This window comes from Lepidochelys kempii, chromosome 8, assembly GCF_965140285.1.
Source record: "Lepidochelys kempii isolate rLepKem1 chromosome 8, rLepKem1.hap1, whole genome shotgun sequence".
NCBI lineage: Eukaryota > Metazoa > Chordata > Testudines > Cheloniidae > Lepidochelys > Lepidochelys kempii.
In genome coordinates this window covers 20,801,743-20,812,032 of record NC_136387.1, presented here as the reverse complement: position 1 = coordinate 20,812,032, position 10,290 = coordinate 20,801,743, and positions in this window count along the sequence as shown.

Sequence of the window (10,290 nt, the reverse complement as noted above, 5' to 3'; positions counted from 1 at the left end):
TGGAGGAACACAATAGCAGAGTACAGGAAAGCGGCCGATGAACGTGAGGAAAGGTGGCGGCAGGAAGATCAGAGGAGGCATGAGGCAATGCTGGGGCTACTGCGGGATCAAACGGACATGCTCTGGCGTCTGGTGGAGGTTCATGAACGGCAGCAGGATCACAGACTGCCGCTGCAGCCCCTGTTTAACTACCCTCCCTCCTCCCCAAGTTCCATAGCCTCCTCACTCAGATGCCCAAGAACGTGGCGGAAGGAGGCTCTGGGCACTCAACCACTCCACCCCAGTGGACAGCCCAAGCAACAGAAGGCTGTCATTCAAGAAGTTTTAAAGTGGCCTTTTCCTTCCCTCCTACCCTCCTCCCACACCCCACCTGGGCTACCTTGCGAGTTATCTCCCTATTTTTATAATCAATTAGTAAAGAATACAAATTTTTTAAATGATATTGACTTTCTTTCCTTTGCAAGCAAGCTGTGATCGAAGGGTGGGGGGGTGCGGGTGGCTTACAGGGAATTTAGAGGCAACCAAGGGGGCGGATTTTCATCAAGGAGAAACAAACAGAAGTGTCACACAGTACCCTGGCCAGTCATGAAACTGGTTTTCAAAGCTTCTCTGATGCACAGCGCTTCCTGCTGTGCTCTTCTAAGCGCCCTGGTGTCTGGCTGTGCGTATTCAGCAGCCAGACGATTTGCATCAACCTCCCACCCCACCATAAACATCTCCCCCTTACTCTCACAGGGATTATGGAGCACACAGCAAGCAGCAATAACAATGGGAATACTGGTTTAGCTGAGGTGTGAGCGAGTCAGTAAACTGCGCCAGCGACCCTTTAAACGTCCAAATACACACTCTACCACCATTCTGCACTTGCTCAGCCTATAGTTGAACAGCTCCTTACTACTATCCAGGGTGCCTGTGTACTGCTTCATGAGCCAGGGCATTAAGGGGTAGGTTGGGTCCCCAAGGATAACTATAGGTATTTCAACATCCCCAACAGTTATTTTCTGATCTGGGAAGTAAATCCCTTCCTGCAGCCATTTAAACAGACCAGAGTTCCTGAAGACACGAGCGCCATGAACTTTTCCCGGCCATCCCACATTGATGTTGGTGAAATGTCCCTTGTGATCCACCAGTGCTTGCAGCACCATTGAAAAGTACCCCTTGCGGTTTATGTACTGGCTGCCTTGGTGGTCTGGTCCCAAGATAGGGCCATGCATTCCGTCTATAGCCCCACCACAGTTAGGGAATCCCATTGCAGAAAAGCCATCTAGTATGACCTGCACATTTCCCAGAATCACTATCTTTGATAGCAGCAGCTCAATGATTGCATTGGCTACTTGCATCACAGCAACCCCCCACAGTTGATTTGCCCACCCCAAATTGATTACCGACCGACGGGTAGCTGTCTGGTGTTGCAAGCTTCCACAGGGCTATCGCCACTCACTTGTGAACTGTGAGGGCTGCTCTCATCTCGGTATTCTTGCACTTCAGGGCAGGGGAAAGCAAGTCACAAAGTTCCATAAAAGTGCCCTTACACAGGCAAAAGTTTCAGAGCCACTAGGAATTGTCCCAAGCCTGCAACACTATCCGGTCCTACCACTCTGTGCTTGTTTCCCAGGCCCAGAATCAGCATTCCACAGCATGAGCCTGCCCCATTAACAACATGATCTCCAAATTGCTGGGGACTGTGAGAATTCTGAGTTAGAGAATTCTGTGTTCATGTCCTCATCACCGCCGTCACCTCCTCACCTGGTTTCTCAGGCTGGTTCTGCATAAACTGCATGATAATGCACGAGGTGTTTACAATGGTCATAACTGCTGCGGTGAACTGAACGGGCTCCATGCTTGCTGTGCTATGGCGTCTGCTCGGGTAATCCAGGGAAAAGGGCGCAAAGCAATTGTCTGCCGTTGCTCTGGCGGAGGAAGGGCCGACTGACAACATGGCTGACAGGGTTGGCTTACAGGGAATTAAAATCAACAAAGGGGGTGGCTTTGCATCAAGGAGAAACAGAATGGCCCCCTCAAGGACAGAACTCAAAACCCTGGGTTTAGCAGGCCGTTGATTTCATGGAGGGAGGGAGGAGAAAATGAATACAAACCAAATCTGGTCTATTTCTTGTTTTGATCCACTTCATCTATCTTTATACATCTTGCTGGCAGCAGACTGTGCAGTACTACTGCTGGCCATTGTCATGTCCCGGGTGCTCGGCAGAAGACGGTGCAGTATGACTGCAGGCCATCATCATCTCCTGGCTGCTCATTAAAAGATGGTGCAGTAGGACTGCCGGCAGGAATGAATCACCATGAAATGAAACTTAAAAGGGTAATGACGTGGCTGAGTTACTTCCAGGTTTGCCCAGGTGCCCCTGACCTCATCAAGGTTGGTTAAAAGAGCACCCAGGAGTACGTTGACAACGGCTACCAGTCATACTGCACTATCTGCTGCCAAAAAGCAATGAGCGGTTGCTGCGTAGCAATGCAGTACCATGTCTACCGACACCCAGGAGACATACGGTGATGGTGAGCTGAGTGGGCTCCATGCTTGCCGTGGTATGGTGTCTGCTCGGGTAACCCAGGAAAAAAGGCATAAAACGATTGTCTGCTGTTGCTTTCACGGAGGGAGGGAGGGAAGGGGAGCCTGACTATATGTACCCAGAACCACCCGCGACAATGTTTTTGCCCCATCAGGCATTGGGATTTCTACCCAGAATTCAAATGGGAGGCGGAGACTGAAGGAACTGTGGGATAGCTACCCACAGTGCAACGCTCCGGAAGTCGACAGTTGCCTCGGTACTGTGGACGCACTCCGCCAACTAAATGCACTTAGAGCATTTGTGTGGGGACACACAGAATCGACTGTATAAAAACGCTTTCTACAAAACCAAATTCTAGAAATTCAACCTAATTTCATAGTGTAGACATGGCCTAAGACCATGGTAGAGTATGATCCCTTTCTATAGTGCCTGTTGGGTGTGAAAAGAATTGGTTAAGGTGGTTTGAGTTGGGGGATAACCATAAATAAAGGGATGAAGTGACATATATGTAGAAATAGGCTGAATATCAGGAAATAGTTTCTCACAACGAAATCTGTTAGATAGTATTATAATCTCCAAAGGGAAGTTGTGGAAGACTTGTGCTGGTTTCAATTGACAGAGCAAAGCACTGGAGAATCAACTGTAGGGAACAATCCTTCTATGATCCCTGGGGCTGGACAAGAAGAGTAACCTTTCTTTTTCATCTCTAATTTCAGATCGTGAAGTCCTTACTCAAGTAAAACTCCCAGTGAAGTCAATTAAATTTGGCGTGTGTAAGGATCTTAGATTTCTTTCTATAATTCTACCTAATGTACCCAATGCAAGGCAAACGTGTTCTAGTTTGCCAGAGTTTATCATGCCTTTTGGCTCGCTAAAGTTCAGTCCTCTACAGAGACACTGCTATGCTATATCTGCTGGCACTATGTACACACACGGGTCACTGGATGATGCACAGGAGAAACAAGAATAGCTGAAAGACTCAGTCTTTGGGCCTGAGCCTGATTCTCCTCCCGTTTAGTTGCATCAGTTTTACACTCGTGTAACTCCATGGACTTCAGTGGAGTTGCACCTGATTTCTGCTTGGGCAATTGAAAGAATAATCAGAATTATATCTTGAATAATATTATCTGATGGGTTTGCCTGGTCAGACACTTCACATCTGGTGCATTTGGCTGTTTTCACTGCTCATCTTCACTGCCGTTGCCTGGAGTAGGCTGCCTATGTGAGGTTTGTTATGAGATGGCACACAATGTGGTGCCCTCAACAGCAGGACTTTTTCTTACGTCATTACTGAACTAAACGAGGGACTCTAACAAGAAAAAAATACCCTTCAAACTACCCAAAAACGATCAGTTCCCAGTGGGGAGAAGGCTTCACTGCAGTCCACAACTTCTCCTTTTTCAATTCCAACTCAACATTTACGGTCAGCATGTAAAGATTTAGTGACTTTTGCAATCCACAGCAGGCACCAGGACTGTATAGTCAGCCCAGCATTCCAAGAGGCTTTCACATTCAGAATGACTTGCCATTCTGCCTCATTGCCCTATCAACAATGCTGTGCAGTTCGAAAACCATGTCCTCCCTCCCATAATAGCACTGCTTCGAGAAGAAGAGAGCGGGAGCAAAGTACATCTTGTAACTGAACTGAACTCAGCCTGGCTTGTTGGGAAAACAGGAAATGACAACAGAGGCTTCTCATTTACATAAAGCTCTAAGCATGAGTCATTTTTTCTTTCACAGCTTCAGCTTGTCACTGTGACGAGCTTCTGGGCGGTAAGTGAGCACATCAGCTTCCGGTTACACGCTCACGCAGCATCCATGTGATTTGATCAGCGTCTGGTTCAGGGAAATGTGCAAACGTTCAGAAGGTAAAATTTTCCTCTGGTATGGGGAAAGTTATGTGCATGGCTTCTGTTATTGTTGGTGAGAGTTATTCACTAATAGCTCAAGTTATCCCAAGTTGACGGCTTAAACATAAGCCTTATGTATCCATTTCTTGCAAACCTATCCCCTCATATACATTACTTTGCCAATTTCCAAAGGGTCTTACATTTATTAACCTAATTTATTTTCACACCATTTTACAGATGGGAAAACTGAGGCACAGGGCTGTCTTGCCCACGGCTGCTCAAAAACACACTGTGAGAGGTCCAAAGTGAACACAGAAGTCCTGGCTTCTGGTCACCTGGTTTAGGGCATACATGCAGAGAAAGGCAAATCTAATTTCTCCCTGTAAGTATAAGAGGCCAATATGTTTGTGACAATACAACCAGTAATAATGGGCTAAATTCATCCCTATTGTAACTCCTCTGAAGTTAGGGGTAGATTTGACTCTTCAATATTTTATTTTCAGACTTTGATGTTATTGTCACTGCTCTTACCAGCAACAACCATCTACTGAAATGGAAAGGGCACAGCAGGCAATTTCCACGGGAGTAAATGGAACTGGAAACCTCCCTCTGTCTTATGGTATATCAGTGTGTTTCCATCAAGATTTCAGGGAGGAGATTGAGTAAGTAGGGGTGAAGCTGGGAAGTCACCAAATTATTTCAGAATAAACCCTCAAAAGAAAGACAAAACTTAGAAATGAGAGAAACATAATGTAAATGAGAGTGTGGGGGGCTTCTAAAAAATGGAGTAAAGGGAAGACTAGGGGCAGAGCTCTCCTTGACCTGCTGCTCACAAACCAGGAAGAATCAGTAGGGGAAGCTAAAGTGGATGGGAACCTGGGAGGCAGTGACCATGAGATGGTCGAGTTCAGGATCCTGACACAGGGAAGAAAAGAGAGCAGCAGAATACGGACCCTGGACTTCAGAAAAGCAGACTTTAACTCTGTCCGGGAACTGATGGGCAGGATCCCCTGGGAGAATATCATGAGGGGGAAAGGAGTCCAGGAGAGCTGGCTGTATTTTAAGGTTACGGGACAAACCATCCCGATGTGTAGAAAGAATAGTAAATATGGCAAGCGACCAGCTCGGCTTAACAGTGAAATCCTTGCTGATCTGGAACACAAAAAAGAAGCTTACGAGAAGTGGAAGATTGGACAAATGACCAGGGAAGAGTATAAAAATATTGCTCGGGGATGCAGGAGTGAAATCAGGAAGGCCAAATCACACCTGGAGTTGCAGTTAGCAAGAGATGTTAAAAGTAACAGGAAGGGTTTCTTCAGGTATGTTAGCAATAAGAAGAAAGTCAAGGAAAGCGTGGGCCCCTTACTGAATGAGGGAGGAACCTAGTGACAGAGGATGTGGAAAAAGCTAATGTACTTAATGCTTTTTTTGCCTCGGTCTTCACGAACAAGATCAGCTCCCAGACTACTGCACTGGGCAGCACAGCATGGGGAGGAGGTGGCCAGCCCTCTGTGGAGAAAGAATTGGTTCGGGACTATTTATAAAAGCTGGATGAGCACAAATCCATGGGGCCGGATGTGCTGCATCCAAGAATGATAAAGGAGTTGGCGGATGTGATTGCAGAACCATTGGCCATTATTTTTGAAAACTCATGGCAATCCGGGGAAGTCCCAGACGACTGGAAAAAGGCTAATGTAGTGCCCATCATTAAAAAAGAGAAGAAGGAGGATCCAGGGAACTACAGGCAAGTCAGCCTCACCTCAGTCCCTGGAAAAATCATGGAGCAGGTTCTCAAGGAATCAATTCTGAAGCGCTTAGAGGAGAGGAAAGTGATCAGGAACAGTCAGTATGGATTCACCAAGGGCAAGTCATGCCTGACTAATCTAATTGCCTTCTATGACAAGATACCTGGCTCTGTGGATGAGGGGAAAGCGGTGGATGACTTTCCTTGACTTTAGCAAAGCTTTTGACATGTCTCCCACAGTATTCTTGCCAGCAAGTTAAAGAAGTATGGGCTGGATGAATGGACTATAAGGTGGATAGAAAGTTGGCTAGATTGTCGGGCTCAACGGCTAGTGATCAATGGCTCCATGTGTAGTTGGCAGCCGGTATCAAGTGGAGTGCCCCAAGGGTCGGTCCTGGGGCTGGTTTTGTTCAATATCTTCATAAATGATCTGGAGGATGGTGTGGATTGCACCCTCAGCAAGTTTGCAGATGACAGTAAACTGGGAGGAGAGGTAGATACGTTGGAGGGTAGGGATAGGATACAGAGGGACCTAGACAAGTTAGAGTATTGGGCCAAAAGAAATCTGATGAGGTTTAACAAGGACAAGTGCAGAGTCCTGCACTTAGGATGGAAGAATCCCATGCACCGCTACAGACTAGGGACCGAATGGCTAGGCAGCAGTTCTGCAGAAAAGGACCTAGGGGTTACAGTGGACAAGAAGCTGGATATGAGTCAACAGTGTGCCCTTGTTGCCAAGAAGGCCAATGGCATTTTGGGATGTATACGTAGGGGCATTGCCAGCAGATTGAGAGACGTGATCGGTCCCCTCTATTTGACATTGGTAAGGCCTCATCTGGGGTACTGTGTCCAGTTTTGGGCCCCCCACTACAAGAAGGATGTGGAAAAATTGGAAAGAGTTCAGCGGAGGGCAACAAAAATGATTAGGGGACTGGAACACATGACTTACGAAGAGAGGCTGAGGGAACTGGGATTGTTTAGTCTGCGGAAGAGAAGAATGAGGGGGGATTTGATAGCTGCTTTCAACTACCTGAAAGGGGGTTCCAAAGAGGATGGATCTAGACTGTTCTCAGTGGTAGCTGATGACAGAAGGAGGAGTAATGGTCTCAAGTTGCAGTGGGAGAGGTTTAGGTTGGATATTAGGCAAAACTTTTTCACTAGGAGGGTGGTGAAACACTGGAATGCGTTACCTAGGGAGGTGGTGGAATCTCCTTCCTTAGATACTTTTAAGGTCAGGCTTGACAAAGCCCTGGCTGGGATGATTTATTTGGGAATTGGTCCTGCTTTGAGCAGGGGGTTGGACTAGATGACCTCCTGAGGTCCCTTCCAACCCTGATATTCTATGATTCTATGAAGTGAAATATAAATGTGGTGAGGGAAACATTCTTTAGGATTTGGGGGAAAACCATAATTAATAGAATGGCTATCTTTGTGAACTGCATACAGATCGCAAGGTCAGCTGGGCCCCTGTGACCTACGGATCCATGGATTTTTAAGGCCAGAAGGGACCACTAGATCATCTAATCTGACCTCCTACACAGGCCAAAGAATTTCACGGGTAGCCCATGACTATCATTTTGGCAGAATCAGAGGGTGACTGGCCCACTCTACCTCTGACTTTTTAAAGAAGAACAATGCTCTTGCCTCACCTGTAAGTAATCAAGGGTATGTCTATTCAGCAAAGAAAAACCCATGGCTGGCCCATGCCAGTCGACTTGGGCTTGTGGGGCTTGGGCTGCGGGGCTGTTTCATTGCTTTGTAGACTTCTGGGCTTGGGCTGGAGCTTGGGCTCTAGGACCCTATGGGATGGGAAGGTCCCAGAGCTCCTGGGCCCAATAAATGGCTACCAGAGCACAACTGAAGGAGGGTGCTTCTAAAGAGCTACCACAGAAGCTAGCAGCAGATGCCTGCCTACTGACTTCGCTCTCCCAAGCCTGCATAAAAGGGCTTAGCTGGGGAGAAGCTGGCTGAGGCCTGCAGCTGGCCTGAGTCATAACCCAGGTCCAGGCGGAGAGCTGTGGTACTCCTTCATGTAAGGAGGGTAAGCCTACTTGAGTTATTACACAGGCCAGAAAGAGGCTGTGGGATTCCTGAACTTAGGAGGGGATACCTGCCTGCCTACACTAGTACCGAGGCTTACAGAAGACAGGTGGTCTTGAGGGTCTAAAGAGTTTGTATGCTTTATGAGAGTTAATAAATAAGCCCCACAAAGAGGGAACCTTGGTGTAAGTACTCTAGTCTGGAAGCAGAATGCTGTAAGAAGGAGGGCAGTGGGCCTGCAGGGCCATGCCACAAATGGGCCTGCTTGGTGGGTGGTGTCCTGTTACAGGCAGACAGTAATATAGTGTAGTAAAATGTCAACTTCTGAAGTATTTTAGTAGCATGGAATCTTCTGAGCCCACTTGTTTCTTGACGGGTGTGATTCAATTATTTGATAAGTTCAGGAAGTCTGAATTCTTCAGAATGCCACCAGCTGTGATATGTTCCCTTTTGATGGCGCTCATAGGGGAGGGGTGAACCGTAAATTGTGGCACAGACGTACTGCATTAACCTACAGTAGCTAAGATCAGTGCTTGCAACTAGTCGAGTCCAGTCCCTAAATTAGTCAGTTGCCAACTTTCTAATTGCTGAAAACCAGACACCCCTGCCCTGCCTCTTCCCCGGAGGCCATGTCCCCTGCCATGCCTCTTCCTGAGGCCACACCCCTCACTTCCCTGCTCACTTCCCCCTCCCAGGAAGCTGTGATTGAGCAAGCTGATTCATGAGACTTAGAACAGAATGAGGAGGGTAAAAGAGGTGTTTGTTCTTTGCCTTTGGAAAACTTCTTTCTCATACTAGATTCCTTCCTACAACAAAATTCTCCACAGAAAATTCATGTAGAAAAACCATCTAGCCTCAGAAGTATTCATTAAATGTCTCACCTCTTTTATATGTAGGCTTTCCCCACACACCTTCTCAAGGACTTTTTAAAAGAGAAAACTGATTGCACACTCAAATGAAGCAAACCTAATGAGCAGATTCAGTGTGGTATTATACCAATACATATTGACATTTACTCAATGTGCATCTTTTTGTAATTGTGGTCTAATACTTAAGGCTTATCTGTATTAGAAAAGTTGTACAGTCTTAACTAAATTAATTTGAAATCTGCATAGTTAAATAGGTGATACCCCCTAATGTAGATGCATTTAAACCCACTTAATCCTTGTTTACCATGTACTCATAGAATCATAGACTTTAAGGTCAGAAGGGACCATTATGATAGTCTAGTCTGACCTCCTGCACAACGCAGGCCACAGAATCTCACGCACCCACTCCTGTAACAAACCCCTAACCTATGTCTGAGCTATTGAAGTCCTCAAATCGTGGTTTAAAGACTTCAAAGTGCAGAGAATCCTCCAGCAAGTGTCCCGTGCCCCACGCTGCAGAGGAAGGCGAAAAACCTCCAGGGCCAATTTGTCCTGGAGGAAAATTCCTTCCCGACCCCAAATATGGTGATCAGCTAAACCCTGAGCATGTGGGCAAGACTCACCAGCCAGACACCCAGGAAAGAATTCTCTGTAGTAACTCAGATCCCATCCCATCTAACATCCCATCACAGGCCATTGGGCATATCTACCACTAGTAGTCGAAGATCAATTAATTGCCTAAATTAGGCAATCCCATCATATCATCCCCTCCATAAACTTATCAAACTTAGTCCTGAAGCCAGGTATGTCTTTTGCCCCCACTGCTTCCCTTGGAAGGCTGTTCCAGAACTTCACTCCTTTGATGGTTAGAAACCTTAGTCTAATTTCAAGTCTAAACTTCCTGATGGCCCCAGTTTATATCCATTTGTTCTTGTGTCCACATTGGTACTGAGCTTAAATAATTCTTCTCCCTCCGTGGTATTTATCCCTCTGATATATTTATAGAGAACAATCATATCTCCTCTCAGCCTTCTTTTAGTTAGGCTAAACAAGCCAAGCTCTTTGAGCGTCCTTTCATAAGACAGGTTTTCCATTCCTTGGATCATCCTAGTAGCCCTTCTCTGTACCTGATCCAGTTTGAATTCATCCTTCTTAAACATGGGAGACCAGAACTGCACACAATATTTCAGATGAGGTCTCACCAGTGCCTCGTATAACAGTACTAACACCTCCTTACCTCTACTGGAAATACCTTG